The sequence below is a fragment of the Monodon monoceros genome, unplaced genomic scaffold (assembly GCF_005190385.1).
Source record: "Monodon monoceros isolate NGI ecotype Baffin Bay Population unplaced genomic scaffold, NGI_Narwhal_1 Super_Scaffold_12, whole genome shotgun sequence".
Taxonomy (NCBI): Eukaryota; Metazoa; Chordata; class Mammalia; order Artiodactyla; family Monodontidae; genus Monodon; species Monodon monoceros.
The window spans coordinates 63,452,246-63,477,908 of NW_021703768.1; the positions used below are offsets into that span (position 1 = coordinate 63,452,246).

General features: G+C 37.7%; 1 protein-coding gene and 1 non-coding gene across 4 annotated transcripts in view; one reads left to right on the plus strand and one right to left on the minus strand.

The window, feature by feature from the left end:
- The window catches only part of CMYA5 (cardiomyopathy associated 5), a 105,299-nt gene that overhangs the window by 17,059 nt on the left and 62,577 nt on the right, over positions 1–25,663 (plus strand). The window lies entirely within an intron of this gene.
- On the minus strand, positions 24,463–24,590 carry LOC114893501. Its single transcript, XR_003792920.1, has one exon. It is a non-coding gene; the product is annotated as a small nucleolar RNA SNORA72 (small nucleolar RNA).

A 25,663-nucleotide genomic window follows, 5' to 3' on the forward strand; every position in this document is an offset into this window, starting at 1 on the left:
TTACATCTCTCCTGGAGTTAAAGCCTGAGCACGCACAGTTCTCCAGAATATACCTCTGAGAACCACTTGACCTCTTTGAGCCTCAGACTCTGAAAGATGTAGGTGTCAGTGGGGTGGGGTAAACAAGAATATGAAATGCACAAGGAAATCACGTGTGCCTGGGACAGAGTAAAGCATGAATGAGTGTCAGTTCCCCCTCCCTCCCTCCAGTATAGATACCCTGGCTTGAGTATTTTTGTGGGTTCATACTGCCATCTCTAGCAATGCTATTCCCCAGAGAACACTCCTCACCCCACAGCTTTGTTGGGGTGTACTCCCAGATGCACAGATGACTCTTCTTGATTTGTGCTTTGTTTAAATTTTGAGATAAAACCAGGAGTGAACTTCAACCTGGACTGCACCTATCTCACTAGTGTCTTTTCTCTAATTTCCTTGGTTGGGTTATCAGAAAATGTCAAAGCCTTCTTGTTCATATTTGGATACATTTCAGGGTCACATTAAAATATTCTAGTCCTAAAGCCCCACTGCAATAAGTGTCAGCTTTGAACCAGAATAGGGCCCGGGGTGATGTTCCTGCAGCCACAGAGATGTACAATTAGAACAGCTCTCTCAGCATAACTTTCTGAATGGCTTCTCTCTGAATTCAGGTTTCAGTGTGATCAGAGAATTAGCATTCTGGCACTAAAAAGGATTTCATTTTACATTTCTGTTTTGTTTAGGGACTGGGTGTAATCTGTCTTTGGAACGCACTGTACACACTCATAGATACTGACTGACTGAGAGACTGAGTAACGATTGAGTGATGCAAGGAAGAATAATTAGAATGCTTGTCAATTTTGCTTAGTTACACTTCCCAGAGGTAATCATTGTTAAAGAGATGCCTTCTGCCTTCATTAATTATAGGCTTATTCGTAAATCAAAGTGAATTTGTAGATCCTCAGAGTTTGGATTTCACAGGTTAGTTCAACACTGGAAAGGAAAAGGGAGAGAACAAACAAATGGAACATTTGTTATTTGCCTAGTATGGTATGATGCATTTTACACACAGCATTTCAGCACAGCTGTCTTATGAAGTAAGTATTAGTCTCCCTGTTACCGTGATGACCTTCAAGCTCAGGGAAGAAAGGGGAAGTAATTCGCCCAAGCTTGCACAGCTAGTAAGTGGGAAGCGACGATTTAAACCCAGGTCTGTCTCACTGAGGTGAAGAGTGCTCTTTGCACTACTACCCCGTGCAGTCTCTGTCCCATGGGCTCAGCACTGTGGTATATTCTGTGATAATGAGGCATGATTTCTGTCTCAAGAAACTTATTGTGAAGTGGAAAACACATGGTAATACTAATGTAATAATTCAAAGTAGCAGTAAATAAACACTGTGGTAAGAATTATCAGAGAAGTACTCTGCAAGCAGAGAATTCCAGTTAATCTCAAGTATTGTGGTTCATCTAAGAGACAGAGCTCACTAACCTCCAGCTCAGTCACATTTCGATTTTCTAAAAACAGCTCTCGGGACAGGGCTCACATGGTACCTGGTGCTGATAGGCATGTGGGTCAGGATGGAAGGCACTTGCACAGGCCACTGATAGGAATGCAAATTAATAAACCTTTCTGGAGGGAAAATTGGCAGTGTGTATAAAAAGCCTGAAAAAATAACTTTGTTTTTGACTCTCAAATTCTACTTCCTGAGGTGTTAATTCTAAGGAAACAAATGTGCAGAAAGAGCTATCTCTAAGGATGTTTGTTGAGGCTTCTTTTATAATGGCAAAGACCTGGAAACAGTCTAAATGTTCAACAACATGGTGTTGGATAAAGTGTTATATCCTGTGGTAGAATGCTAGGCTAACCATTAAATAGGAGGTTGTAGGACAGTGGTTCTCAAAGTGTGGTCCCATTTCAGGGCATCCTCAAGGGCAAAACTGTTTTCATTGTAATACTAAGGTTTGCATTTCCCACTTTCATTCTCTTGTGTGAGTTTAGAATACGTATCAACAGGAATTTTATTTAATATCTTTGTTTCTTTTTCCCTCTGGAATTTGAGATACTTCCTTTTATGGTGTTGGTTTTGCTCTCTGCATTTTGTTGTAGGTCAAATATTCCTTGTTGCAGTGGTGTTTGAGCCTGATGAGGAGAGACTATCAGATAGGTTCTTCCGGAGTTTCTTACCTGCTGGCTCTAGCCAGGATACTGCTGATGTGCTTTCAACTTTGTGGGAATCAGGTACCCCTGCCGCCAACCTAGCATGACAGAGTTTGATTAAAGTGTAATAACCACTAAAGGTAGAATGAGTATAAGAATGTAAGATACCCAGACAACTGCTTGGAAAGTTGAAAAGGAGAGATACAAAATTTAGTTATCAATGTAGATTTTATGACCAGACTTTGTAAACTGTGTTCTTGAGAGATGAATCTTTCGGGTTGCAGTTCTCCCGTATTAAGGCTGCATTGGAGAGGGAAATAAAAAATGCATATTTAAAAAAGATAAAGTGTCCCACACAACCTTTATAGGTCATTGATTTGAGAATAAAGAAAAAAATGGAGATTGGAAAATTTTCTAAACATTTTACGTGTGCACAAAAGAACACACTTCCTAATACCGCACTTGCAGAAACCATACAGTTAATGATGTTAATGAGCTATTGTCCAGAGCTGATCTAGCAAAAAATGTCTGAGGGTTTGTCAGTAACTGTAATGTTATGATTAATTTTCCTTGAGGGATTATTGGCAGCATTAGTTTGGGGACTAGATCAAAAGTCCCTGGAGGAGCACTTGGGAATTAAAGAGAAGGTGTGTGGTTGTCACTCAGTCAGAATGTTCTGGTTTAACTCCTCTCCCCTGTACATCTGGTACTCTTCTATATGTAGCACACAAGATTCTCAAGGATGTTCTCTCCATAGCTGGAGGGCGCCCTCATTGTGCCTCCAGTGGTATAGCTCTGTGAGGTTGATCCAGAAAGCCCCAGGACAGCCAACCCCCTGGCCCCAAAGCCTCTCTGCTGACACAGGCAGAAGTGTCTTCCCTCTTGAAGCTTCAGTGCTGGGAGGATTTTCACCCAGCCTTGCTCATTTCTCTAGTATCTGCTGGAGTGAGGCTTTGGTGTGTGTGTGTGTCTGTGTGTGTCTGTGTGTGTGTGTCTTAATATTTATTTATTTGGCTACACTGGCTCTTAGTTGCTGCATGCAGGATATTGGTTGCGGTATGCGGGATCTTTAGTTGTGTTTTATTACTATTATTTCCTTTAAAAAACAACAGAAAAAAGAAAAACTGTTGCCATTATATACTAGGCATGTGGGCAAACCCCCGTTTCATCTAATAGAGGAGCTGAGTTTCATTTTTAAATGTATTATTTTTATTTTCAAGGTCACAATTTAATGGCTCTTTCTCTGTTGCAAACTTAAGAAAAATTGCAGGAGGGTCACTAAGGAAATGAGGGAACTTGATCAAATTTCTCCTACTTTTTGGATCAATTGGCCCTAATCCTCTGTGCTTTTATGGAATTATAATTGTAGTAAAAAAAGTCTGTGGAACAGCAGGGGAGAAGTCTGTCCCGACTCACTGATTTATTTTAAAAGATCCCAGCCTGACACATGCTATTCAGATGAAGTACTCTGTCTCTTAGTAGCCACCACTCAACTTTCACAGGAATGTGACAGCACTGGCTGGTGGGGTACCGTTTCTGTTCTGTGTTAATACTCAGTAGCTGTTGAAGAATTCTAGCGCTAAAGAGCTAAGCCTGTATTTAACTCCTCAGCTGGGAATCCCAGAACATGGAATGTTCTTATCCTCCGTGGTTTTTCCTTATATCCTCAGCCAAGGTTAATGTTGCCCGTGGTTGATTATTTATTTATTTACTTACTTACTTATTTATCTATTCATTTGCTCTTTCACTCTTGGGTATATCTATACCAGTGGTTCTCAGCTAGTATAATTCTGAGGACACAGTTTTGGTTGTCAGAACTAGGGGTAGGGTACTGTTGGCATCTGGTAGGTAGAGGTCAGGGTGCCACTGAGCACGCAGGCTAGCTCCCACAGCAAGAAATTTATGTAGCCCAAAATGTCGATAGTGACACTGAGGAACTCCCACCGTCGAGGAGCTGCCAAGACTACAGATAATTGACTTGCCCATGTTTTGCTCTGTGGTAGGCACTAAGCTATGAACTAGCGCTGTCACACCGTACGTAGGTCATTTACTTTGGTTCTCTAGACCTGGCATCTTTTGCCCTTAGTTTTCTACGATAGTGGAGAATTTAGTGGATGAGTTTTATACTTCTCTTTGGTGCACTCAGACGTCTGCCTGCAATTTATTCAATTGAGACATAGCCCCCAGCTCATGCAGGCCCTGAATGGATAGATACTCCCTAAGTGTTTTCTTTTTTTAATAAATTTATTTATTTATTTATTTATTTATTTATTTTTGGCTGTGCTGGGTCTTCGTTGCTTTGCGCGGGCTTTCTCTAGTTGTGGCGAGCGAGGGCTACTCTTCATTGCAGTGTGCGGGCTTCTCATTGGGGTGGCTTCTCTTGTTGCGGAGCATGGGCTCTAGGCACATGTGCCTAGAGCCCGTGGGCTTCAGTAGTTGTGGCTTGCGGGCTCTAGAGCGCAGGCTCAGTAGTTGTGGCGCATGGGCTTAGTTGCTCCGCAGCATGTGGGATCTTCCCGGACCAGGGCTTGAACCCGTGTCCCCTGCATTGGCAGGCAGATTCTTAAGCACTGTGTCACCAGGGAAGTCCACTCCCTAAGTATTTATAAATTGATTACTCAGTCCAAAATTCAAAGTACTCTTTTTAACTCTGGGCAGATAAGTAACTCCTATAATTTCACTGTTCTTATGGGTCATATAACACCTTTATCCACTAGCAGGTAGACATTTCTTACTTGAAGTAAATGGAAAAGCTTAGGCATGTGGTCCACATGTAATAATTTGGTTGGGGAGGGGTGGGAGTAAGAAAGAAGGAAGATAGTCACTATTTTGAAACCTTGTACTTTCAAATGGATCACTTCTTCATCTAGTCCTTGTTGTAAGGTCAAGCACATGTCTTAGGCACTCAATGACTCAAGTTATCTCAGCCTTTAATAGCAAATATATGTGCAGCCCATCATTAACTAATTATCAGGACTGTTCTAAAGCCCTGGAAAGACAGGGTGATGGGTATTTTCCAATCTGCTTGGGGTTGGAGTAGCATTGGAAGCATCTACCTAATACTAACATATGTGCCACTGAGTCTTTTGATTTTTAAGGAGATTACAGACGTTTTTGAAGGTGCCCCAAAGTACCCCCAGACATACCGTATGGTGTCACACCTCCCTCCTTTTGCCTATGTTGTTCCTTTTACCTGAATTACCCCCAACCTGGTCCTCCTGGAAAACTAATTTTCATCTTGCAAAACCTTACATCAGCCTTTTAAACTCTGTATTATATTCCAGACCCCTCCTTTCACACGTGTATTCACACAGCCTGCCTGAATCCACTCCAAATTTTAAAAAATTTCCGTCTCTGTACATCCATGTCTGATGCGTTTTGCACATTCTTTCTGTTCTCACATGTGTTGCACTGTATTATAATGATCCGTTTGCAGATATTCCTACATGCTAGCTCTAAGCTCCTGGAAGGCTGGCACTGTGTTTATTCTTCTTAGATTCCCGTTAGTTTGCACATGGTGAGTACATGTTAGAATTTAAAAGTGGAATTTCCATTATTTGTTTTACGAGGCTCAGTTTTTGTTTTGTTTTTTACTTTGCAAAATATCGATTAACAGCATTATCTCTGGTTATGGGACTGAAATGGGGGTTGTGGTAGTTATGGGAGATTTTGCCTATCAATGTTAGATGAATTTTTTTTTTTTTTTTTTTTTTTTGCCGTACGCGGGCCTGTCATTGTTGTGGCCTCTCCCATTGCGAAGCACAGGCTCCGGATGCGCAGGCTCAGCGGCCATGGCTCACGGGCCCAGCCGCTCCGCGGCATGTGGGATCTTCCCGGACCGGGGCACGAACCCGTGTCCCCTGCATCGGCAGGTGGACTCTCAACCACTGCGCCACCAGGGAAGCCCCTAGATTAATTTTTTACAACAAGAATATTCTCATTTACTTGTGTAATCAGAGTTAACATTATATTTATATATATCTCAAAAAAATGTTTTCTGTGTCAAGGAGTACAGATGTTTAATGTTGGAGTGAGACGTTTAATGATGACTGAGGTGTAGTTAGGGTTTAAATGAAAGGTATTAGATAAGATAGCTCTAGGGACTTGCATGGTGGCGCAGTGGTTAAGAATCTGCCTCCCAATGCAGGGTACGTGGGTTCGAGCCCTGGTCCGGGAAGATCCCACCTGCCGCGAAGCAACTAAGCCCGTGTGCCACAACTGCTGAGCCTGTGCTCTAGAGCCCTCGAGTCACAACTACTGAGCCCATGTGCTGCAACTACTGAAGCCCGCACGCCTAGAGCCCGTGCTCCGCAACAAGAAAAGCCACTGCAATGAGAAGCATGCCCACCGCAACGAAGAGCAGCCCCCGCTCACCGCAACCACAGAAAGCCCATGTGCAGCAATGAAGACCCAACACAGCCAAAAATAAATAAATAAATTTATTAAAAAAAGATAGCCCTAGCTGCTGTAGCAAACCAAATCTCAGTAACTTAGTATAATAAAAGCTTCTCTTGAGCTTGATTAAAAGTCCTATGCAGGTACTCCTCATTAGGCAGGCCTCCTCCAAGTAGTGACTGAGGCACCTTAGCTGTTGTGGCTCTATCCTCTTCAGTATGTGACATTTAAGGTTGCCATGCTTCAAGCTATGCATGGGAAAAAGTACAGAGGGTCATGTCTGGGAGATCTTAGCGATCCATGCCACGAAATGCCTAGAAACATTACTAGTGCTCACCTTCCATTGGCTGGAACTCCATCACTTGAGTGCCACCTGGCCACACCTAACTCAAGGGAGGCTGGGAAATGGAGAGTATCTGGAGACCCCCGAAGACGAGAAATAAGCAGTGGTAAGTTAGCCATCTCTAACAGCGAGCAAAGAAACAACTCTTTATATACCGAACAGAGAATGGAATCTAGTAGAAGAACTTTAAAGAGCTCACAGGTAGACTGGAGAACCAGGCAGGAACCAGCGGAGTGCTGGGTAGGGTCCAGGGAACAAGAAGGACTGATGATCTGGCCTGAGTGCTGTGGATTTTCAGCCTTCTGGTCACCCTGCTTAAGATTCAAATTCCTGATTGAGGTAGGGCGGGGGGCAAATGAACCCCAACCAGCTTAGACTGAGTAGCTGCCAATCTCTGAGCTCCTCAAAGACGGCAGGGCTGACAGTCCAGTGGCTTACCATCTCATTTGGAGTGAAATCCAAACCCTTCCTGTGGCCTATAAGCCCAAGTGAACTGGCTCCTGGCTGCTTTTCTGACCTCACCTTTCTCTCTCATTATACTCCAGTACACTGCCGTCTTTGCTGTTTGTGTTTGCCAAGCAGTCTCACGTCAGCAACTTTAATACTATTGTTTGCTGTGCTCTTTCTCCTAATATTTGCATGCTCATTCCCTTCAAATCTCTGCTCAAATATCTCTAATTGTGAGCTCTTCCTTGACTACCTTATGTAATATAGCACCCCAAATCATAACCGTTGCCCTCTATCCCATTTATCCTGTTTCATTTTCTTCATAGCACTTATCACCACCCAACATTTATTCATTCTCTGTCTTCCCCTCTAATAAAATTTAAGCAACATGAGAGCATAGATTTTGTTTTGTTTACATGCTGAAAACCACACAGTGGATAAGCGTCAGAGCAAGCACGAGAAAATCCAGGTTGCCTTCTTCCTGTTAGCTGGTGGCAGAAGAATCAGCCTTAGAGCTAGCATGGCCCTAAGCCAAAGTAACCTGAGGCATTTAAGAATACCAACTTTTGGGCTTCCCTGGTGGCACAGTGGTTGGGAGTCCGCCTGCCGATGCAGGGGACACGGGTTCGTGCCCCGGTCCGGGAAGATCCCACATGCCGCGGAGCAGCTGGGCCCGTGAGCCATGGCCGCTGAGCCTGCACGTCCGGATCCTGTGCTCCGCAGCGGGAGAGGCCACAGCAGTGAGAGGCCCGCATACCGCAAAAAAAAAAAAATAGAATACCAACTTTTATCTTTTTTGCATATTCTGACTCAAATTGTCAACCCTTATTCTTGACAGCTCATGGACATTTTTGCCATGGATATACTATTATTTATCACTGACCATGGGCAGTACACTTTTAAAATTGGTCTATGTTGCTTATAAAGCATCGTTTCAACCATTGTAGTTATGGGGTTCTTAAAGCTTGTGCATATAAAGAGACACATGCCTGTGTGTTTGTGAAGGAGACCCCTACGTCATCAGGGCATTACTGAGTCTGACTGGCGAATTTCTCTTGGTCTGATTGGTCCACATAGCAGTTTATGGTGGATAATCACAAGCATGTAGGTTAGCTATCATATCTGTTCTTGCTGTCAAGTGATGTCCTTTGGGCTTTACCAACTGCTGTACATGTGTCCATTTATTTATATTGGGCTTTGGCAAGTATAATGACCTCTTTTCCCTGCCTAAGTTCTGAAACAATTGGTAGATAATCAAAGGAATAGCAGATAGAGATCAAAACATCAATTATTACTGATAAACCTCATATCAAAGAATGTGGCTCAGGTATAGGACCACAATGTGCTTTCTCCAGATCTCAGAAACAGACAGATTTATATACCCAGTCATGATCTCTGAAGACCTACAGGCCTCTCCGCATGAGAACAAACCTGTGTACTTAACAGTAGAAGGAACAGAGTAGAATGGGGAAGAGATAGAGGGAAGCTAGCCAGGAAGGAGTGTTACACTAATAGATGTCCTTCCACATGGAAAGAAGCACCTGGAATGAGAAATTAATGTCCCAGCTAATAATTTTAAATTAATTGCTATCATGTATTTAAAAATATTTTACAGATTAAAAAAGTCCTTTAAAAAGACTAAAAAGGTGTGAATGGAGTTTCTTCATACACCCTTGTATGGATGAAGCAGGAAAATGTTCACACACTGAGTGTTCTCAAGCTAGGCTGGGAGAATGCTGACTGTATCTAGTGATGCTCTTATACGGGTGAGGGCTGAGGCAAGCACCTATTTTGCTTTACTGTTGAGCTGCCTCTAGTGGCAACATTGAAATCACCTTAGATTTCAAAAGAACAAAATAAGGAAAAGTTAATTTACAGTTCTACCATAAATCTATAGCTCAGACCAAATTGGTTAATCTAAAGTGACTGTAAAGATCTTCTAGAAAATTTGCAGCAAATGGCTGTCTTGCTGTAAAAAATCATGTCTGACATAGTACTTAGTACATAATTGGAGCTCAATAAATACCTGTTGGATGAATGAATCTTGACCTTGGGCTTCAATGTGAAATCAGTTGAAAGTCAATGTTGGTTGAAGTTTCATAGTTTTGAAATTATCTGAAACAGAAATTTTATAGGTATAAATGCTAATGAATGGAAACTAGAAATGAAAGAGAAAGGAATATAAGCTTTTTAAAATTACTTTCCACTAAACCTAATTGGCTGGTGTAACCAAAGCTCCCCGTTTTCTCTGTAAAACAGACTGATGCCTAAGGCAAGTTAACCACTCCTCATAGCAGGCTCCTATCTAATAATACCCATCATTTTGAGTTGCATTTTTACTAAGGGTCAGTTGTGATTATTCTAAACCTTTTTATCCTGGTTGCACTTGTTATTACATGATATAATTAAATATTACCAAAGCTGATGAAATGAGTGCAAAAGTAAAATACTTGTTCCTCTGAAAATGAAGGTGAATGTTTTGGAAAGACTTCGCAGAGGAAAGCCCCTAAAAGAAGTGCTAGAAGATATGCACCCTGCTCACAGGTAGTTTACAGCCTTGTAGAGTAGCTAAGATATATGACAAAATAACTCTAATGTATGGTGGTAAATGCCATAGGAGAAGATTACATGAGGATTCTAGAATTTCAGAGGAAGAAAATTACTTTTGGCTTGAAGAGTCATTGACAGCTACATGGAGAAGTTGATATATGAGCTGGTCTCTGAAGGCTGTAAAGTTAGAATGTGCAGAGATGATTCATTCCTAGTGAAGAGAAGTATGTAAGCAAAGCATGAGGGGTAAGGCCAATGTTTGGCTGGAGCACAGGATTCATGAAAGAGAAGAGCAGAAGGTAAAGCTAGAAAGATAACTGGGTTTCAAATAGTATGGGGCCCTAACTTCCAGGCTTATGAAATGTCTGGTCACTGTGACAATAAGACGCTTATTCTTCTCATCCACAATGAACTTGGGTGGTCTTTATTATACCCACAAAACTAGTACTTTATATTAGGGCATGATAATCCGTATAATAATTTTTTCATTCATAGTTTCATGGTTTTTTTCATGGCTTGTAAGCTCCTTTTAACCCAAGCTATTTTATATTACTTTTGTTCAGCAATGCATGTGATTAATTTTCTGTGAAGGACATGGTTATTCAGTTAATTCTTGGTGAAATATTAATTGTAGAATTAGTGATTAGGCTTTTAAGACCTGCTGGTTCTTTTTTTAGGGCCCACATAAAATATTAACAAATCATATTATAAAATCACAAGCTTGCTTAGCATTTTATGCTTTAAAAACATGTTTTCAAAGTTTGCAACATAAGCAAGATTATATATGACTTCATTGCTGTGTTATAATAGATACTAAACGCATTTTGGCAGATTTAGTAGGAAAAAATTCTACCCATTACCTTCTTTTGTTTGATAAACTTCCCGTTAGTGCACTGTGGTTGCTTGAGAGTAGAATAAGACAGCATAAAAAGCTAAGGTATTGTTCATAGTTATATTCCTATAAGGAACTTTAATGTCACTTTAACTGCTAATCAGAGGACAGGACTACCAGTTCCTGAAATACAAATCTTTAGCCTAAGAAAAATAAAATCTAATAGTTATAAATCTTAGCTTTCAGATAAAAATAGTTTGAGGACCTGTTTCACTTCTTCAGAAGTGTAGTTTTTTTTTTTTCTTTAAGTAAAAAAATCAAAGTGCCAATTCGAAACAAATATGATAAAATAAGGGAAATTATTATTTTGGTAGCTCCTCTTTGGTAGCCATTTTGTTCTTTAAAAATTTCAATTTGGATATATATGTATTACCTTTCTTTGGTTCCCTTACTTATAAAATAAGAAATATTATAAAACCACAAGGCTCTTTCCATTCATGATCAATTACTTAATTTTCAACAACTTAGTAGTTTCAGTTTCAGCTAAAGTGAAAGGGCTTAAACAGGAAACAGGGACTTTTTGACATGGTCATATTCCAGGACTTTATCCTCCATTCTGGAACTTCAGAAGTTAGATTTTTCCAGCACATTTAACCAAATTCATCTTTTGAGAAATGATTTATACTAGTACAACTCGAAATAAATTTAGAAAATATAATGTCAGTTTAACAGTGGAATATAAGGATATTATCGGCAAGCGTACCAAAACACCATTAAGGAGTTATCACATTCAGCCTTACTATACAAAGGGGCATGGACATATACACACTACTATGTCACACAATGCAAATATAGGGCTTATTAAGGGGAAGTTTAGAAATGAAGAAATAGCATAGCACACAATTCCTTCAAGTTCTTATCTCACAAAGAGTCATACTTATTAGGGCATAGCTGGACTGTTATGGAAAGGGAAGGGCTCCTGGAGGGGGACTGTGCTTATGTAATGCTTAAGTTATTTGTAGGGACATGGATATAAAAGGCAAGATTGAGAACTGTCAGAGGACTGGAAACAATTAGTAGAATAGAAATCCTAGAACTGAAAAATACAATAACAAAAAGTAACATATTTGATGATTTTAGTCGCAGTTTAGACACAGTTGAAAAGAGAATTAGTGTACCAGATAATAGATTGGAAGAAACATCCAAATGAAGCACGGATAAGACACTGTGAGAAGTTCTAATTTATGAAAAATTAGAATCTCAGAACAAGAGAAGAGAAAAATGGAACAGAAGTAATATTTGAACAGAGTATGACTGAGAATTTCTCAAAAATGATGAAAGACATCAATGTATAGATTGAAGAAGCCATACAAACTCCAAGCAGGATAAGATTCCTAAGCACATGTTAGTAAACTTTTTGAAAACTAAAGACAACAACAAGATCCTAAAAACAGCTTGTGGATGGTGATGGGGAAACAACCCAGATTACCTTCAGGAAAGCAACAACACACTAACAGCTGATTTAGGTGAAACAATGGAAGTAGACAACAGTGGAATGACATGTTTTTTTGAATTTTATTTTATTTTTTTATACAGCAGATTCTTATCAGTCATCAGTTTTATACACATCATTGTATACATTTCAATCCCAATTGCCCAATTCATCACACCACCACCCCAACCACCCTGCCACTTTCCCTGCTTGGTGTCCATATGTTTGTTCTCTACATCTGTGTCTCAATTTCTACCCTGCAGACCGGTTCATCTGTACCATTTTTCTAGGTTCCACATATATATGTGTTAATATGTGATACTTGTTTTTCTCTTTCTGACTTACTTCACTCTGTATGACAGTCTCTAGATCCATCCACGTCTCAACAAATGACCCAATTTCGTTCCTTTTTATGGCTGAGTAATATTCCACTGTATATATGTACCACATCTTCTTTATCCATTCGTCTATCAATGGGCATGAAGTTGCTTCCACGACCTGGCTATTATAAATAGTGCTGCAATGAACATTGGGGTGCACGCATCTTTTTGAATTATGGTTCTCTCTGGGTATATGGCCAGTAGTGGAATTGCTGGGTCATATGGTAATTCTATTTGTAGTTTATTAATGAACCTCCATACTGTTATCCATAGTGGCTGTATCCATTTTCATTCCCACCAACAGTGCAAGAGGGTTCCCTTTTCTCCACACCCTCTCCAGCATTTGTTGTTTGTAGATTTTCTGATGATGCCCATTCTAACTGGTGTGAGGTGATACCTCATTGTAGTTTTGATTTGCATTTCTCTAATAATTAGTGATGTTGAGCAGCTTTTCATGTGCTTCTTGGCCATCTGTATGCCTTCTTTGGAGAAATGTCTATTTAGGTCTTCTGCCCATATTTGGATTGGGTTGTTTGTTTTTTTCATATTGAGCTGCATGAGCTGTTTGTATATTTTGGAGATTAATCCTTTGTCTGTTGATTCGTTTGCAAATATTTTCTCCCATTCTGAGGGTTGTCTTTTCGTCTTGTTTATGGTTTCCTTTGCTGTGCAAAAGCTTTTACATTTCATTAGGTCCCATTTATTTATTTTTGTTTTTATTTCCATTACTCTAGGAGGTGGATCAAAAAAGACCTTGCTGTGATTTATGTCAAAGAGTGTTCGTCTTATGTTTTCCTCTAAGAGTTTTATAGTGTCCGGTCTTACATTTAGATCTCTAATCCATTTTGAGTTTATTTTTGTGTATGGTGTTAGGGAGTGTTCTAATTTCATTCTTTTACATATAGCTGTCCAGTTTTCCCAGCACCACTTATTGAAGAGGCTGTCTTTTCTCTATTTTATATCCTTGCCTCCTTTGTCATAGATTAGTTGACCACAGTTGCATGGGTTTATCTCTGGGCTTTCTATCTTGTTCCATTGATCTATGTTTCTGTTTTTGTGCCAGTACCATATTGTCTCGATTACTGTAGCTTTTTGTATAGTCTGAAATCAGGGAGTCTGATTCCTCCAGCTCCGTTGTTTTCCCTCAAGACTGCTTTGGCTATTCGGGGTCTTTTGTATCTCCATACAAATGTTAAGATGATTTGTTCTAGGTCTGTAAAAAATGCCAGTGGTAATTTGATAGGGATTGCATTGAATCTGTAGATTGCTTTGGGTAGTATAGTCATTTTCACAATATTGATTCTTTCAATCCAAGAACATGGTATATCTCTCCATCTGTTGGTATCATCTTTAAGTTCTTTCATCAGCGTCTTATAGTTTTCTGCATACAGGTCTTTTGTCTTCCTAGGTAGGTTTATTCCTAGGTATTTTATTCTTTTTGTTGCAATGGTAAATGGGAGTGTTTCCATAATTTCTCTTTCAGACTTTTCATCATTAGTGTATAGGAATGCAAGAGATTTCTGTGCATTAATTTTGTATCCTGCAACTTTTCCAAATTCATTGATCAGCTCTAGTAGTTTTCTGGTGGCATCTTTAGGATTCTCTATGTATAGTATCATGTCATCTGCAAACAGTGACGGTTTTACTTCTTCTTTTCCAATTTGGATTCCTTTTATTTCTTTTTCTTCTCTGATTGCCATGGCTAGGACTTCCAAAACTATGTTGAATAAGAGTGGTGAGAGTGGACACCCTTGTTTCGTTCCTGATCTTAGAGGAAATGCTTTCAGTTTTTCACCATTGAGAATGATGTTTGCTGTGGGTTTGTCGTATATGGCCTTTATTATGTTGAGGTAGTTTCCCTCTATGCCCACTTTCTGGAAGGCTTTTATCATAAATGGGTGTTGAATTTTTTCAAAAGCTTTTTCTGCATCGAGATGATCATATGGTTTTTATTCTTCAGTTTGTTAATATGGTGTATAACATTGATTGATTTGTGTATATTGAAGAATCCTTGCATCCCTGGGATAAATCCCACTTGATAGTGGTGTATGATCCTTTTAATGTGTTGTTGGATTCTCTTTGCTGGGATTTTGTTGAGGATTTTTGAATCTATATTCATCAGTGATATTGGTCTGTAATTTTCTTTTTTTGTAGTATCTTTGCCTGGTTTTGGTATCAGGGTGATGGTGGCCTCATAGAATGAGTTTGGGAGTGTTCCTCCCTCTGCAGTTTTTCGGAAGAGTCTGAGAAGGATGGGTGTTAGCTCTTCTCTAAATGTTTGATAGAATTCACCTGTGAAGCCATCTGGTCCTGGACTTTTTTTGTTGGAAGATTTTTAATCACAGTTTCAATTTCATTACTTGTGATTGGTCTGTTCATATTTTCTGTTTCTTCCTGGTTCAGTCTTGGAAGTTTATACCTTTCTAAGAATTTGTCCATTTCTTCCAGGTTGTCCATTTTATTGGCCTAGAGTTGCTTGTAGTAGTCTCTTAGGATTCTTTGTATTTCTGCGGTGTCTGTTGTAACTTCTTTTTCATTTCTAATTTTATTGATTTGAGTCCTCTCCCTCTTTCTCTTGATGAGTCTGGCTAATGGTTTATCAATGTTATTTATCTTCTCAAAGAACCAGCTTTTAGTTTTATTGATCTTTGCTATTGTTTTCTTAGTTTCTATATCATTTATTTCTGCTCTGATCTTTATGATATCTTTCCTTCTGCTAACTTTGGGTTTTGTTTGTTCTTCTTTCTCTAGTTCCTTTAGGTGTAAGGTTAGATTGTTTACTTGAGATGTTTCTTGTTTCTTGAGGTAGGCTTGTATAGCTATAAAATTCCCTCTTAGAACTGCTTTTGCTGCATCCCATAGGTTTTGGATCGTCGTGTTTTCATTGTCATTTGTCCCTAGGTAGTTTTTGATTTCCTCTTTGATTTCTTCAGTGATTTCTTGGTTATTTAGTAACGTATTGTTTAGCCTCCATGTGTTTGTGGTTTTTACGTTTTTTCCCTTGTAATTCATTTCTAGTCTCATAGCGTTATTGTCAGTAAAGATGGTTGATATGATTTCAATTTTCTTAAATTTACTGAGGCTTTATTTGTGACCCATGATGTGATCTATCCAGGAGAATGTCCATGTGCACTTGAGAAGGAAGTGTAATCTGCTGCTTTTGGATGGATTGTGCTATAAATATCAGTTAAGTCAATCTGGTCTGTTGTGTCATTTGAAGCTTCTGTTTCCTTATTAATTTTCTGTTTGGATGATCTGTCCATTGGTGTAAGTGAGGTGTTAACGTCCCCCACTATTATTGTGTTACTGTCGATTTCCGCTTTTATAGCTGTTAGCAGTTGCCTTATGTATTGAGGTGCTCCAATGTTGCGTGCATATATATTTATAATTGTTATATCTTTTTCTTGGATTGATCCCTTGATCATTATGTAGTGTCCTTGTCTCTTGTAACATTCTTTGTTTTAAAGTCTATTTTATCTGATATGAGTATAGCTACTCCAGCTTTCTTTTGATTTCCATTTGAATGAAATATCTTTTTCCATCCCCTCACTTTCAGTCTGTATGTGTCCCTAGGTCTGAAGTGGGTCTCTTGTAGACAGCATATAAATGGGTCTTGTTTTTGTATCCATTCAACAAGCCTGTGTGTTTTGGTTGGAGCATTTAATCCATTAATGTTTAAGGTAATTATTGATTTATATGTTCCTATTACCATTTTCTTAATTGTTTTGGGTTTGTTTCTGTAGGTCCTTTTCTTCCCTTGTGTTTCCCACTTAGAGAAGTTTCTTTAGCATTTGTTGTGGAGCTGGTTTGGTGGTGCTGAATTCTCTTAACTTTTGCTTGTCTCTGAAGCTTTTCATTTCTCCATCGGATTTGAATGAGATTCTTGCCGGGTACAGTAATCTTGGTTGTAGGTTCTTCCCTTTCATCACTTTACGTATATCATGCCACTCCCTTATGGCTTGTAGAGTTTCTGCTGAGAAATCAGCTGTTAACCTTATGGGAGTTCCCTTGTATGTTATTTGTCATTTTTCCCTTGCTGCTTTCAATAATTTTTCTTTGCCTTTAATTTTTGCCACTTTGATTACTATGTGTCTCGGCATGTTTCTTCTTGGGTTTATCCTGTATGAGACTCGCTGCACTTCCTGGACTTGGGTGGCTATTTCCTTTCCCATGTTAGGGAAGTGTTCGACTATAATCTCTTCAAATATTTTCTTTGGTCCTTTTTCTCTCTCTTCTCCTTCTGCGACCCCTATAATGCGAATGTTGTTGCGTTTAATGTTGTCCCAGAGGTCTCTTAGGCTGTCTTCATTTCTTTTCATTTTTTTTTCTTTTTTCTGTTCTGCAGCTGTGAATTCCACCATTCTGTCTTCCAGGTCACTTATCAGTTCTTCTGCCTCAGTTATTCTGCTATTGATTCCTTCTAGTGTATTTTTCATTTCAGTTATTGTATTGTTCATCTCTTTTTGTTTGTTCTTTAATTCTTATAGGTCTTTGTTAAACATTTGTTGCATCTTCTCGATCTTTGCCTCCATTCTTTTTCCGAGGTTCTGGATCATCTTCACTATCATTATTCTGAATTCTTTTTCTGGAAGGTTGCCTATCTCCACTTCACTTAGTTGTTTTTGGGGGGTTTTATCTTGTTCCTTCATCTGGTACATAGCCCTCTGCCTTTTCTTCTTGTCTCTCTCTCTCTGTGAATGTGGTTTTTGTTCCACGGCTGCAGGATTGTAGTTCTTCTTGCTTCTGCTGTCTGCCCTCTTGGAATGACATTTTTTTTTTTTTTTTTTTGTGGTATGCGGGCCTCTCACTGCTGTGGCCTCTCCCATTGCGGAGCACAGGCTCCGGACGCGCAGGCTCAGCGGCCACGGCTCACGGGCCCAGCTGCTCTGCGGCATGTGAGATCTTCCCGGACCGGGGTACGAACCCGTGTCCCCTGCATCGGCAGGTGGACTCTCAACCACTGCGCCACCAGGGACGCCCGGAATGACATTTTTAATGGAACATTACTAGGCCATAAAAAGGAATGAAATTGGGTCATTTGTAGAGTCGTTGATGGACCTAGAGACTGTCATAAAGAGTGAAGTAAGTCATAAAGAGAAAAACAAATATTGTATATTAATGCATATATATGGAATTTGAAAAAATTTGTATAGACGATCTTATTTGCAAAGCAGAAACAGAGACACAGAGAGAAGAAGCATGTGGATATCTAGGGGGAAAGGGGTGATGGGATGAATTGGGAGATTGGCATTGACATATATACAGTATTGACACTTAATACTATGTATAAAATAAATAACTAATGAGAACCTAGTGTATAGCTCAGAGAACTCTACTCAGTGCTCTGTGGTTATCTAAATGGGAAGGAAATCCAAAAGAAAGGAGATATATGTATACATACAGCTGATTCACTTTGCTGTACAGTAGCAACTAACACATTATTGTAAAGCAACTCTACTTGAATAAAAATTTAAAAAATAAAGTATTGAGAGAAAATACTGGTTTAACATGGTGGAATCAAGTCTTCAGAGAAAAATACCTGCCAATATAGAATTTTATACCCTGAAAAAAGACTCTTAGAATGGATGTGTAAAAACACTTTTTAAGGAATACGTAGGGTGAATTTACCACCAGAAAATTCACAGTAAATGAAGTACTAAAGTGAATTTTTTAGGGAGGAGGAAGATGATTCCAGATGGAATATTGGAGGTGGAGGAAGGAATGGAACACAATTTTTAAAAATTCAGTATATAGGAAAATCTAAATGAATATTGGCAGTTTAAAACAATAATAAAATTATGGCTATGAGATTTTAAACTATTTACAGAATTAAAATGTACAATTATAACAGCATGTAAGTTGAAATTTTATGGTCCTTGTGTTGTCTTGGAAGAGATAAAAATACCAATTTATGTTAGACATTAATGATTCAAGGATGCATGTTGAAATCTCTAGGATAATCACTAAAAGAATAGTAAAATATAACTGCCAAGCTAATAAAGTGGGTAAATAGAATAATAATAAATGTTCAATTTAAAACAAGGCAAGAAAGGAGAGAAAAAGGAACATAGACTAGGTAGTATAAATAGAAAGCACATAATAAGATGGAAGATTTAACCCCAAATATATGGTAATTGTATTGGTAATTATATTAAGCTTAAATGGACTAAGTGCTCCATTTAAATTGGCAGAGTTTTAAAAAATCTTTGTGGGAGTTCCCTGGGGGTCCAGTGGTTAGCTCTCAGTACTTTCACTGCTCTGGACCAAGGGAACTAAGATCCCATAATATCATTAAAGATAAAAAGGCTTGATTTGCAAAAAATACTTAATCCCCCAGGCCTGTTTCCTCATCTGGTAAATTAATGTATCTACTTATGGAATTGTTGTATGAGAATTATACAACACATAGTAAAGCACATAGTAATATTAAAAAAAAAAATAAAAATATTTGAATAACACAACTAATAAGTCTGACCTACCTGACATACATAGAACAATACTGAAAAACCACAAGACACATATTCTTTTCCAGAACACATAAATATTTAAACAAACAAACAACCAAATTTGGCCATATAGCCATAAAGCAAATCTCAATAAGTTTCAAAGTATAACTTCTATAAAATAAATTCTTTGGTGACAATGCAGTTAAACTAGAAAGCATTAACAAAAAAAATAACTAGGAAATCCCCATGTATTTTGAAATTAAGGAATATGTTTTAAGATAATCTCTGACTAGGCAGGGCTTGGCAACCAATTGAGCTGAGGGCCAGCCGCATCTACCTAGCAGTGCACCCACAGTAGTCAGCCTGCCACAGCAGAAAGACCAATTCAGCCCATATAGAGGGCACCCCTGCAGCATATAGCTCTGGTGACCAAAGGGGAGTGTGCTGCTGGGGCATATAGTATGTTTCCTACTTAAGGCTACTTCTCTAAGATTAGAAAATGAAATCAACATGCCATATACATAGAAATAAAAACAGAGAGTTAGGCAAAATGAAGTGACAGAGAATGTGTTCTGAATGAAAGAACAAGATAAAACCCCAGAAGAAGAACTAAGTGAAGTGGAGATAAGCAGTCTATCTGACAAAGAGTTCAAGGTAATGATCGTAATGATGTTGAGAGAACTTGGGATAAGAATGTATAAATAGAGTGAGCAGTCAGTAGTTTCTAACAAAGAGTTAGAAAATGTAAAGAAAAACCAAACACAGCTGAAGAATATAATAATAATAATTGAAATAAAAAATACACTAGAAGGAATCAACAATAGATTAGATGATACAGAGAGGCAGATCAGCAAACTGGAAGACAGAGTAGTGGAAATCAGTCAAGCTAAACAGGAGAAAAGAATTTTAAAAGATGCGGACAGTTTAAGAGACTTCTAGGGCAATATCAAACATACTAACATTCATATTTTAGGGGCCCCAGAAGGAGAGGAGAGAGAGAGAGAAAGGAGCAGAGAACATAATAGCTGAAAGCTTCCCTAACCAAGGAAGGGAAACAGAAGCAAAGAGGTCCAAGAAGCAGGGAGTGCCAAACAAAATCAACCTAAAGAGGACCACACCAAGACATGTTACAATTAAAATGGCAAAAATTAAAGAAAAATAGAGAATACTAAAAGCAGCAAGGGAAAATGAACATGTTATGTACAAGGGAACTTTCATAAAGCTATCAGATGACTTTCCAGCAGAAACTCTTCAGGCCGGAAGGAGTAGCATGATATGTTTAAAGTGATAAAAGGAAAAGATGTACAACTAAGAATACTCCACCTGGCAAACTATCATTCAGATTTTAAGGAGAGATCAAGAGATTTACAGTCTAACAAAAGCTAAAAGAGTTCAGCAACAAAAAACCCAGCTTTGCAAGAAACATTAAAGTTAATTTTCTGAGTGTACAAAACAGGCTATAACTAGAAATGTGAAAATTACAAAAGGAAAAATTTCATTGGTAAAGGCATATATACAGGAAAGGTAGTAGATCAACCACTTATAAACCTAGTAGGAAGGTTATAAGACAAAAGTAGTAAAATCATCAATATTCACAATATGTAGTTAAGGGATACAAAAGATGCAAAAAAAGATATAAAATATGATGTAAAAAGCATTAAATATGTGTATGGGGGAGGGGAGTAAAAATGCAAGATTGTTAAAATGTGATTGACCTTAAGAGATCAGCATCTTAAAATAATCATATATCCTCAACAAAATACTAGCAAACAAATTCAACCACACTTTAAAAGGATCATACACCATGATCAAGTGGGATTTATCCCAGGGGTGCAAGGACGGTTCAATATCCACAAATCAATCAGTATGATACACCACATTAACAAACTGAAGAATAAAAATCACATGATCATATCAATAGATGCAAAAAAAGCTTTTTATAAAATTCAACATATATTTATGATTAAAAAAAAAAACTCCCAGTAAAGGTATAGAAAGAACATATCTCAACATAATAAAGGCTACATATGACAAGCCCTCAGCTAACATCATACTCAGTAGTGAAAAGCTGAAAGCATATCCTCTAAGGTCAGGAAGAAAACAAGGATGCCCACTTTCACCACTTTTATTCAACATAGTATTGGAAGCCCTAACCACAGCAATCAGATTAGAAAAAGAAATAAAAGGAATTCAAACTGGAAAGAAAGAAGTAAAGCTGTCACTGTTTACAGATGGTGTGATATTATGCACAGAATATCCTCAAGATGCCACCAAAAACTAGTAGAACTCATCAGTGAATACAGTAAAAGTGCAGGACACAAAATTAATATACAGAAATCTATTGCTTTTCTATACATGAACAATGAACTAGCAGAAAGAGAAATTGAGAAAACAATCCCATTTACAATTGCATCAAAAAGAATAAAATACCCAGGAATAAATCTAACTAAGGAGATGAAAGACCTGTACTCAGAAAACTATAATATGCTGATGAAAGAAATTGAGGACAACATAAACAGATGGAAAGACACACCGTGCCTATGAATTGGAAGAATTAATGTTGTTAAAATGACCATACTACTCAAGGCAACCTACAGATTCAATGTAATCCCTATCAAAATACTGATGGCATATTTCACAGAACTAGAAAAAATATTTCTAAAATTTGTGTGGAACCATGAAAGACCCTGAATAGCCAAAGCAATCTTGAGAAAGAAGAACAAAGCTGGAGGTATCATGTGCCCTGATTTCAAACTATACGACAAAGCTACAGTAATCAAAACAGTATGGTACTGGCACAAAAACAGACACACAGATCAATGAAACAAAATAGAGAGCCCAGAAATAAACCCACACTTATATGGTCAATTAATCTATGATGCAAGAGACAAGAATATACAGTGAGGAAAAGACAGCCTCTTCAATAAATGGTGTTGGGAAAATGACAGCTACATGCAAAAAAATCTTATTGGACTACTTTCTTACACCATATACAAAAATAAACTCAAAATGGATTAAAGGATTAGATATAAGACCTGAAACCATAAATCTTCTAAAAGAAAACATAGGCAGTATGCTCTTTGACATTGATCTTAGCAATATTTTTTGATATGTCTCCTCAGGCAGAGGAAGCAAAAGCAAAAATAAACAAATGGGACTACATCAGACTAAAAAGCACAGCAAGGGAACTATCAACAAAATGAAAAGACTGCCTACTGAATGGGACAAGATATTTGCTAATCAAATACCTGATAAGAGGTTAATATCCAAAATATATAAAGAAATCACACAACTGAACATCAACAACAACAAAAAAAAACAAAAACCAAAAAAACATACAACTTACTTAAAAAATGGGCAGAGGATCTGAATAGGCACTTTTTCCAAAGAAGACATTCAAGTAGCCAACGGGCTCATGAAAAATGCTCAACATCACTCATCATCAGGAAAATGCAAATCAAAACCACAATGAGGTATCACCTCACACCTGTCAGAATGGCTAGTATCAAAAAGACAACGATAATAAGTGTTGGTGAGGATGTGGAGGAAAGGGAACCCTTGTGTACTGTTGGTGGGAATGTAAATTGGTGCCACCACTACGGAAAACATTATGGAAGTTCCTCAAAAAATTAAAAATAGAATTATCATATGATCCAGCAATTCCACTCCATAAATCCAGCAGTATTTATCTGAAGAAAATGAAACACGAATACAAAAAGATATCTGCACCCCTATGTTCATTACAGCATTATTTACAATAGCCAAGATATGGAAGCAACCTACACACACACACATATACACAATGGAATTTTACTCAGCCATAAAAAAGAATGAAATCTTGCCATTTGTGACAAGATGCGTAGACCTAGAGGTTATTATGCTAAAGTGAAATAAGTCAGAGAAAGAAAAATACTGCATAATTTCACTTATATGTGGAATCTAAAAAACAAAACACATGAACAAACAAGATAAAAACAGAGTTATAGACACAGAGAACAAAGAGGTCATTGCCAGAAGAGAGGGGAATGGAGAGAGGAGAGAAATAAGTGAGGGAGATTAAGAGGCACAAGCTTCTAGTTGCATAATAAATGAGTCAGAGGTATGAAATGTTCAGTGTGGAGAATATAGTCAGTGATGATATAATATCTTTGTATGGTGACAGATGGTAACCAGAGTTACTATAGTGATCATTTTGAAATGTATAGAAATATTGAATCACCACGTTATGTACCAGGAACTAACATAGTGTTATAGGTCAGTTATACTTAAAAAACAAACAAACAAACAGACTTTTAGAAAAAGAGATCAGATTTGTTGTTACCAGAGGCAAGGAGCGAGGGAATTGGATGGAGGTGGTCAAAAGGTACAAACTCCCAGTTATAAAATAAACAAGTACTAGGGATGTAATATACAACATGATAAATATAATTAGCTTTATGTAAGTTCTTAGGTGAGTAAATCCTAAGCATTCTCATCACAAGGAAAAATGTTTTCTTTTCCTTTTATTTCATATCTATATGAGATGATGGATGTTAATTAAATTTATTGTAATCATTTCATGATGTATATAAGTCAAATTGTTAAGCTGTACACCTTAAACTTATACAGTGTTCTATGTCAATTATATCTGAGTAAACTTGGAAGAAAAAGAAGTAAATAATTTCTGGGTCAGATAAGATATCACAATGGAAATTCAAAAATATTTTGAGATTAATAATAATAATGATGAAAATACTATATACCAACTTTTATGTGATGCATCAAAATCTTTGGTTAAAGAGAAATGCCTAGTCTTAAGTTATAGTAAAGGAGAAATATTAGAAACATTAGAAAGGGAGAAAGATAGAAATTAATGATATAAGAATCTATCTCAAGAAGGTAGAAAAATACTTGCTAATTAAACTCAAAGTTGAAAAAGGAAATAATAGAAAGCAGACATTTATGAAAAAGGAAACATCAATAAAGCCAAACTTTATTGAAAAGATTACCAAATGATAATGTCTGCCAATTTTTGTATAGGTGAAGAACATAAAAAGGAGACACAAATGACCAATATCAGAATTGAAAAAATGGATACAATTTTAGATCTTACAAAAACTTAAAAGATCCTGAAAGAATACCATGAACAAATTTAATCCAATGATTTTTTAAAATTTAGGTTAAATATGTCAATTCTTAGAAAGATACAACATATCAAAAGTGACACAAAAAGAAATTTCAGGTAGTCACATAACTATTAAATAAATTAAACTGCTAATTAAAACCTTACCATAGAGAAGACTACAGGTTCAGATGACTTCACCAGTAACATCTACCAAGCACTCAAGGGAGAAATAATACAATCTTCTACAAACTCTTCCAGAGAATAGTGAAGGAGAGAACACTTCCCAATTTGTTCTTTGAGGCAGCACAATGTTTTATTTTGTTTTGTTTTTCTTTTTTGGTTTATCCTCAGCATTTACAAAACCAGACCTTGGGAAAGAACTAGGTCTGGGGACACATGCATGGTCTTAATATAGCAAATGTTTACCTGCCCTGATTATTACAAGAGGCAGCACAATCTTGATACAAAAACCTGACAAGCACGTTGTAAGAAAGGATATTATAGGCCAATTATTCATGAACACAGGAGCAAAATTCCTAAACAAAATCCAGCTTTTTAATATAAAAAGTATAATACATCACAACCATGTTGAAGTCATTTCAGGAGTTCAGGGTTGGTTTGACATCTGGAAATCAATCGTAATTCACCACATTAACAGAATAAAGAATATGGTCATCTTCATTTTTGCATAAAAATTGTATAATAAAATTTAGCATTCATTCATTATTAAAAATCTCTCTTAATAAATAGGAATAGAAGGAAATCAGATAAAGTTTATCCTGAAAAAGAAGAAGTCTTTGGCACTCAATTTGGTATCAGTCTGTTCTTTCCTGGATCTAACTCAAATCTACTGAACCTTCTCCTTGACCAATTCTGAAAGGAGGAAGGAAGTGAGCTCCCCAGGTCATCAAGAAGTGTTTTTTCTCACTCTCAGATAAATCTGCTTGGGAAGCCAAGTAATAATCAGAAGGTTGCTTTGTGAGAATCAGAGGAGAATGAATAAGATCATGTTCATAGACAATATCCATTAATTATGGAAAGTTGATGTATACATCTTTGCATAGATGAGAACATTTGTGTTCCTGAGTAAGAAATACTTCTGAATTCTAGGGAGATCATTGGTCTTCTATTAAGGAAAATGGTTTCTTTACACTGAGTGTAATTTGAATACTTGGGCTATGACTTTACACATGCTAATATAGTTATTCTCTGATTCCTGTTGGCTGTGTTATTCTTCTATTCCTTTGCTCCTGTCCGATAATCAAGACATCCCCAAATACTTTGGGTTTCTCAGTGAGCCAGACTGATTTATTCATGTGTACGTTTTTTTCATATCCTGTGACATTTTCCTGGAATGAGCTTCCCATCCTTACACCACCACCACTCTTTATCCATTTGGCAAACTCCTATTTCCTCTTCAGAATCCAGTGCAAGTATCTTTCCTCTTGAGGTCTTCCCTTCTTTATGTTCTCACTGTATCTTGCCTATCTTCTGTAAATGAACTTACCACAGTGTTAAAATGTTTAGTTCTGTCTCCCTG